This window comes from Herpailurus yagouaroundi, unplaced genomic scaffold, assembly GCF_014898765.1.
Source record: "Herpailurus yagouaroundi ecotype Mexico unplaced genomic scaffold, PumYag 163, whole genome shotgun sequence".
Classification (NCBI taxonomy): Eukaryota; Metazoa; Chordata; class Mammalia; order Carnivora; family Felidae; genus Herpailurus; species Herpailurus yagouaroundi.
Genome location: NW_024412404.1, coordinates 51,427,680 through 51,436,495, shown reverse-complemented (window position 1 = coordinate 51,436,495; position 8,816 = coordinate 51,427,680). Strand labels below are relative to the sequence as shown.

Genomic DNA, 8,816 nt, shown 5'->3' with positions numbered 1-8,816 from the left:
TTTTTTTTTAAAAATTTTTTTTCAATGTTTATTTATTTTTTTGGGGACAGAGAGAGACAGAGCATGAGCGGGGGAGGGGCAGAGAGAGAGGGAGACACAGAATCGGAAACAGGCTCCAGGCTCCGAGCCATCAGCCCAGAGCCTGACGCGGGGCTCGAACTCACGGACCGCGAGATCGTGACCTGGCTGAAGTCGGACGCTTAACCGACTGCGCCACCCAGACGCCCCGAGCCTGTCTTAATTTGCTCAGGCTGCCATTAACAAAATATGACAGACTGGGGTTAAACAACAGAAATTTATTTTCTCACAATCTAGGATGCTAAAGTCGAAGGTCAAGGTGCTGGTAGGTTTGTGCCTGTCCTGAGGTCTCTGTCTGTGGCTTGTGGATGGCTGCCTTCTTGCTGTGTCCTCCCATGGCTGTCTCTCTGTGCACGCACATGGCTGACGTCTTCCTCTGTGTGTGTGTGTCCTAACGTCCTCCACTTTTAAGGACACCAATCATATTGGATTAGGGCCACCCTAAAGACCTCATTTTAACTTAGGTACTTACTCCACTGGGCCCTGGGTCAGTGTAATCCATTATCTATGGATGATGCACAATAGCAAGTTGGCTGGATGAATTTTATAGGAAGTTGCGTTAAGCAGGAGAAGACTCCTAATATGTCTTCCGTATAGTTTAGGGGGAGCTTCGCCAAAAATATCTCTGGCCTTCAACAACTTCCCCCTGACTCTTCCTTCCTCAATCTCAGAAGGCTCTTCAGGATCTGAAGGTTCAGAGGAAGTTAGAGGTTACCCTGTGTTTGAGACTGGGGCCACATGCGCTCATCTCAGGCTGGAAAAAAATTCAGATTCTGTCACTCTTAGAGGCTGAACACCTCATACAGTGAGGCAAACCTGGGTTCTACTAAAAGCAAGGACCGTTTACACACACTGAACACACATGTGCATGCACACACACAAGATGCACACACATGCATGCACACACAACATGCACATATATGCACACAACATGCATTCACAGACGCACACACAACATGCGCGTGCACACATAGCATGCACGCGTGCACACACATGAACACACAACAAGCACACACCATGCACACACAGCGTGCACATGTGTGCACACACATGCACGCACACAACGCACATGTATGCACAACACAACATGCATGTGTGTGCACCCGTGCACACACATGTATGTGCATGCAATCACAACATGCACATGTGTGCACACATACATGCACACACAATACACACACAGCACGCACATGCGCGTACAGATGCACACACAACATGCACGTGCACATACATAACTTGCACATGTGCAAACGCATGCACATACATAACATGCACTGGACACACACACACACACACACACATGAGTGCACAGAGGCCAGAAAAGTTTGCACCTGTCCTTGAATAAAGAAAGTAGCAATGGGTACTTTTTACAGCTAGGGATTCCCAACCTGTGCTAAAGAATGCCCTTAGTCCATAGAGGGTAAAATAATACCATCGGCACCCTTGATCTTTCTCTCTCAAATTTTGAAACCTCAAAGCTGAATGAGGAGCGTAATATGCTAGTCTGCGACATCAGCCAGAGGAATCCCTTCTCTGTTGGTTCCTATGTCATATGATGCAGTGTGGGCAAGATAGGAAATGGAGCTACACACCCTCCTTGGGTGTTGGAGAACAGAATGGACACACCTTGGTTGCTTTCTGGTGCCCAGTCAAGCGCAGGAGTGCCAAGAAGAACTAGGAAGTCTAGAGCCACAGAACAAGCACTGTGATAAACTGAGGCAGGAGCTGGCCTCCAGCACTAAGGCAGAGAAGAAAAACAAAAGAGCATCAGGAAAGTACAGCTTCCGGCCTGAGAAAAGCCGACTCAGAAGAATGGGGAGAAGAGGGGCCTCAGGAATTCATCTTTTTTACCTCCGACCAACAGATTATTTTGTAGCTGAGAGACTCCGTTTTGTTGGATCTCAACCTGGATTTATGTCCAAGACGGGACTGGAAATGGGAATTATGAAGCCAAAAATATCAAACATCCTCAGATCCTTAGTTGAAAGCATTAGCAGCAACACACGACAGAACTCACCTCTCCCATTCTTTTTTTTTTTTTTTTAATTTTTTTTTCAACGTTTATTTATTTTTGGGACAGAGAGAGACAGAGCATGAACGGGGGAAGGGCAGAGAGAGAGGGAGACACAGAATCGGAAACAGGCTCCAGGCTCTGAGCCATCAGCCCAGAGCCCGACGCGGGGCTCGAACTCACGGACCGCGAGATCGTGACCTGGCTGAAGTCGGACGCTGAACCGACTGCGCCACCCAGGCGCCCCTCACCTCCCCCATTCTTAACATTTCATTAGGAGAGGAAAACCGCAGGCCGAACTTAGCAAAGGCTGTTATAATTAACTCACAAGACTCTGTGTTCTTGCTAGTGGTTTCGGGGTCTCTGAGGCTCAGAAACAATGTAAGATCGGCTTATTTAATATGTATTATGGAAAGAGGAAACAAAAACACATTTTTAGTCTCGTTTGCTAAACAGCAGCCCGATTCCATTACATCCATTGTGACTTACTGTCTCCAGGCTCAAGGGAATAATTTCTTTGTGGCATTTATCTGCATAAATTTGGGATGAAAGGAGTTAACGTGTGTCAATCAGGGTTCTTAAATGGCAAGTAACAGAGGACAAGTCTGGTCCCTTAGAGCAGAAAGGAATTTGTTGAGTTAGATAACTTCTGGAATCCCAGGAGGGCTGGGGAGTGAAGGCTGTAGGCTACGCAATCAACAACAGTTCCTGAAACCAGTTCTTGAGCTGCGCTGGGGCCGGCTCCCCTGCCTTCTCCCGGGGCAAGGAGGTGGCCGCGTGGGCTGTGAGCGCTTCTCACGCTGGACAAACTTCTAGATCATCTGGAAACCGGTTGTAGTGCCACCATCCTTCCCAGCGGGCCCCCACATCCTGACCCGTCTCCTCTGGTTCTCTGGCTGTTCCTCTTTCTCCAGAGACTTCTATGCAAATCTCCCCACCCCTACCGCCTCTTTCGGGGAAACCCGACCTTATCCAAGAGAAGGGGGCTCATCCTCTGGAACCACCTCCCCCCGCCAGGCATCCCGGCTGTTTTTGCTCAGGTTGGAGTTGTTCTGTCTGGAGCAGTACCTGGGGTGCCCCAGGCCCCGTGGCAGCTAAATCCTCGAGGCTGGGTCTGCTTATCCCTAAGAAGCCTCACAGGGCCGTATAGCATAGACTCATAATTAAGAGAGACAAGTCTCACAAACATTTCAAGGCCCTCTTCCTTCAGACACACAGAGCCTTACTTCTATGCAGGGTGGTTACCTTGAAAACACCCAAGGTAGTAGAGGGGACCCGCACTCCTCTCTGCTGGATGTTCTCATTGACTCCCTGGCAAGCGTTCCTGGCTGACCCTTTATGGAAAGGACTCATCTATCTTTTTCTCCTTCCTCATCTCCCTCTTGGGGGTGGAAGGCGGTACAGGATCTGGTGCCTGGTGCCACTTTTTTTTTTTTAATGTTTATTTACTTTTTTTTTTTTTTTAATAAAAAAATTTTTTTTTAACATTTATTTATTTTTGGGACAGAGAGAGACAGAGCATGAACGGGGGAGGGGCAGAGAGAGAGGGAGACACAGAATTGGAAACAGGCTCCAGGCTCCGAGCCATCAGCCCAGAGCCTGACGCGGGGCTCGAACTCCCGGACCGCGAGATCGTGACCTGGCTGAAGTCGGATGCTTAACCGACTGCGCCACCCAGGCGCCCCTGTTTATTTACTTTTGAGAGACACAGACAGCGCGAGTGGGGAAGGGGCAGAGAGAGAGGGAGACACAGAATCCGAAGCAGGCTCCGGGCTCTGAGCTGTCAGCACGGAGCCTGGCGAGGGGCTTGAACTCAAGAACCCTGAGATCATGACCTGAGCCGAAGTCAGACACTCAACTAAATGAGCCCCCCCCAGGTGCCCCTGGTGTCACTTCTCATTACTGCGTCATGTGTCGCTCTTCCTGTGGGAGTAGTCCAAGACCGCCTGTTAAACATGTAATGCGGCAGAATAAGCCACTTGAGAATTAACAATGCCTAATTCTCTTAGTTGTAAGCTCACCAGGAAAGAATGAGAGGAATTTTTTCCTTCTCCCAAGAGAGGAGCCAGGTTCTGCGTTCTGGATGTCTGGGCTTTTGCTGTCGCAGGGGAGCATGACATGCCTTTGTTTCCAAAGGTCTGGGAGACAGGACTCAACCCACTGGAATATGGAGAGGGCTCTGTGGTCATTGAAGGGGAGGGTGAAGGGGGTTGAGCTCTGAGGCTGGCCAGGTGGAAGGAGGTGAGGTTCCGAAACGGTGAAGGCCCCTCCCAGCCTGCAGGCACTACCTCGTGAAACATGACACCTTGGACAAGGACTGGTTACCCGGAGACAGTGAGCAATCCGGTACTGACTTGGCGCGGCTCTAACCGCCAAGGCAAGTGATCCCTGGTACTGAGCCTGACTTACAAGGAGTGATGCACTCAACACTGACGCCCGTCAGCACCCGGAATACCTGGCCTGGGATCATGGAGCAAGCAAGGCTCACCCCAGACAGAACTGCAGCATGGATAGGTGGCTGTGCAATGCACCCACAAGTAAGTTGACCCTTGAGCAACACAGGTTTGAATTGCTCGCGTCCATCTATATGTGGAGGTTTCTCGAGAAATATAGTACAGGGCTGTAAATGTATTTTCTCTCCCTTATGATTTTCCTTTAAAAATTTTTTTTAACATTTACTTATTATTTTGAGAGAGAGAGAGAGTGCAGGGGAGGGGCAGAGAGAGAGAGGGAGACACAGAATCCGAAGCAGACTCCAGGCTTTGAGCTGTCAGCATGGAGCCCGACTCGGGGCTTGAACTTACAGACCACGAGATCGTGACCTAAGGGGAAGTAGGATGCTTAACTGACTGAGCCACCCAGGCGCCTCTCTTCCTTATGATCTTCTTAATAACATTTTCTTGTCTCTACCTTACTTTATTATAAGAATATAGTATATAACACATATTACATACAAAATAGGTGAACTGACTGTTTATGTTATCAGTAAGGCTTTCTGTCAACAATAGGCTATTCGTAGTTTAGTTTTGGGGGGATCAAACGTTATGATTTTTGAGAGCATAGGAGGTCAGCACCCCTAACACCTGCATAGTTCAAGGCCCAACTGTATATAAGGGGATGTAAGGTGAACCAGCTGAACACTGACCTCAGGTTTAGAGACACTACTAAGTTCCCGGGGTTCCTTACAGCCCAACACTGGAGCCCCAAAGAGGATATTGGACTTCTCCCTGACTTTTACAACACCTTATTAGGGAATAATTTTAGATTTACAGAAATGTTGCAAAGATAGCACAGAGTTAATGTCATTGGTTTATACATTGTGTTATACTAACTAAAACCCAAACTTTATTTGGATGTCTCCAGTTTTTCCACTAATGTCCTCTTTCTGTTCCAGAATCCAATCAAAGGGATCACATAGCATTTAATCATCATGCCTCTCCAGTCTCCTCCAGTCTATGACAGCTTTTGCATCTTCCCTAGTTTTTCATGACCTTGACAGTCCTGAGGGGTATTGGCCAGCTATCCTGTAGAATGTCTCCTAAACTGACTTTGTCAGATACTTTTCTCATGATTAGACTGGGGTTGTGGGATTTGGAGAAGAATACCACAGGGGTGAAGCGCACTTCTCATCACATCACGTCCACATCACATCACATCACTTCTCATCGCATCGCATCACATCACATCACATCACATCACATCAGAGGGTCCATGACACCCACATGACATCACTGACCATGTTAGCCTTCATCACTTGGTGGATGTGGTAACTGCCAGGTTTCATCACTACCAAGTTACTAATCCCATTTCCCTATTTGATTCTCTTAAAGCCATCCGGCCCCTTTTTTATTTGCAATATAGAAAAATGAAGAAATACGATGCTACTTGCAAATGAGTGTCATGGAACACTTCTTGGCTGTTATATTTATATTTGAGCAAGGGTTTTCTTGAAGCCCTCTGCCTCAACCAAAAGTAGCAACGCTAATGGTAGGAATTTCAGGCTCTGTGACAGTTGGGTGTGGGCGTGTGGGCCTGGGTGGTAAATGCAAGCAACATTCTCAATCCTACCACTCAGGCAGTGCCCTGTTCCTCTGCCTATATATAGGACCAGAGCATGGGGTAGCCTGTTCACGAAATCTTCATCCAGATTTGAAAACTTAACACACCCACGCACATTTGAGGGACTATCCTGCCACTTATTTTCTAACACGGGGTATACGTGCAGATTTAGAAGGGGTGATGATTTTGTTTACTCAGGACAAATTAAGCATCGTTGGTTGAGAGCGTAATTGGGGAGGAATATGGTTCCCTGTCTGTTTCAAGTCCAACTTGTTCCCAGTGAGACAGTCACTCCATTTCAAGAGTATGCCCTTCCCTCCATCTTTGAAACTGGAAGCCACAGGAAGATAGATATGAAAACAAGTATAGAAAGACGCCTGCTTCTAATATCTGTTGCACCCACTTTCAGCTCCGGAAATGACATGAAGCGTCTCTTATTTTCGCAACCGCCTCCGATGACCCCGCGAGTTATGGATTTTCAGGTTTAATGCCTTAGACAGAAGGTATTTCTGTGGTTGAGATCAGCGGAGAGACTATGAATCATTCAGAATGCTGCAATGACAAAGTACTTGTTGGAACATCGCAGAAGTTGTTTATTGGGCTTCTGACTCGTAGAGAAACAAGGAATTTAGCAACAGATTTAGAGCAATAAAGCATGGTAATGTTTGTTCACACTTTGTGCTGGCAGAATTAAAATTCAGTTCTATAAGTCTTCAACTTGGGTCCTTCACAGAAACCATCTCATAATATCCCTTCACGTGGGCTGCGTTACAGCAGTTCTGCGGGAGGTGAGAGCAAGGCGTGGATTTGATGGAAGGGTTTTCAAGACACTAGAGATTAGGAAGTGGCCTTTGGGGGGGGGGTCCCGAGTTCAGGAAGGCCCAGCCAAGCACCCCCTAAGGTCAACTGAAGATCAAGGGGGAAAGGTCGCCTCGCACATCCTCCTCTACCTGGCTCTATTTTAAACCTGGGAATCGGACTGCAGGGCAGAGGATTAGAACAAGATTCTGCCTCTACTCCTGAGAGACTCACAGTGTGGAGGGGGGGGGGGGGGTCGCAGGGAGAGGAGGACAAGGAGAACAAGGAATAGACGGATGAACGGTGGCTGGAGTTACCCGGTGCGGAGGTGGGGTGGGAATGGAAGGGCATTCTAGGCAAAGACAGGGGTTGTTAAAAGGCCCAGAGGCAGGCTGGGAGAACTGCAGATACCTAAAGCCAGCTAACTAACCTCCATGGAAACAGAGGGATTTTGCTTCTCTTGAAAACAAAATGGCGTGACGCTTAAATTTCACTTGGAGTTCACATGCCAACAGAGCTAAGGACATCTGAGGAGAGGATAATGGGAAGAGGCAGAAGCCTTAAATGTTAAAAGAGATCAGAAAGCTACTTTAAAATGCTATGTTCTGGGCATAAGAATGGATAAATGAGGGGCCTGGGTGGCTCAGTCGGTTGAGCATCTGACTTTGTCTCAGGTCGTGATCTCATGGCTCGTGAGTTCGAGGCCCGCATCCGGCTCTGTGCTGACAGCTTGGAGCCTGGAGCCTGCTTCGGATTCCGTACCTCCCTCTCTCTCTCTCTGCCTTCCTCCACTTGTGCGCGCGCTCTCTCTCTCAAAAAATTAATAAATAATAAACATTAAAAAAAATTTAAAAAGAAGAGAATTGATACGTGGATAGACAAAATAGAATAGTTAACCTAAAAGAGACCCCAGAACATTTAAGTACTTAATAGATCATAAGGAACTAAAGGAGGAAGATGTGAATTACTCAAAAAATGATGGAAAAATGGGTTATCTGTAAAAGATTGAAACTACAGCCTTACGCACTATATTAAAATGCATTACAGATAGATTAGCATAAAAGTAACGCATGAAGCCTTTGAAAAGCAGAAGAAAATGTCAGAATTGAGCACTCTCTAAGTATGCCATCAATACAACAAATTGTTATGAAAAGGAACGAGATTTTTCAATAAAATACAATTCTTATGTATCTAAAAAACAGTAAACAATAAAAAGGCAAATGACACACTGGCAAAAATATTTTTAACACTATAATAAGGGATTAGTAGCTTTGTTTTACAAGCAAACTTTACAGAATATTAAGAAAAAGTACACCAGAAAAACAGGCAAGGGACATGAACAGAAATGCATATACCCAATAAACGTTAAAGAATGCTCAACCTTGGAGATAATGAAAGAATGCACAATAAAATGAAAAGATAGTATATTTTCACCTGTCCAAGCGGCAAATATTTTAAAAGAAGGGACTCCACCAATATGTACCATGAGCCTTGAACATACGTTCATTACCTATGACCCCAAATTCCTCCTTTAGAAAGCTATCTGAAGGCTAGGGTTTCGAAAGTAACAGCCCCGTTTTTAAAAGCAAACTCTCCTTCCATAAATGTATGCTGGGACCCAAACCTGCAAGATTATATATATATGTATATATATTATATATTATATATTATATATTATATATTATATATTATATATTATATATTATATATTATATAAATATATAAATATTATAAATTATATATATTATATAATATATAATGTATAATATATTATATATAATATATATTTATATATAATATAAATATATATTATACATATTATATATATAAAATACATACATATACTATATATATAAAATACATATATATA

At 45.4% G+C, this 8,816-nt stretch overlaps 1 long non-coding RNA gene across 1 annotated transcript in view; it reads left to right on the top strand.

The window, feature by feature from the left end:
• The first annotated feature begins 4,289 nt into the window (after window positions 1–4,289).
• The window catches only part of LOC121037556 (uncharacterized), an 8,936-nt gene continuing 4,409 nt past the window's right edge, over window positions 4,290–8,816 (top strand). Inside the window, exon 1 of the long non-coding RNA XR_005793833.1 lies at window positions 4,290–4,626. This is a non-coding gene — a long non-coding RNA (uncharacterized LOC121037556). The remainder of the gene's footprint in view (window positions 4,627–8,816) is intronic.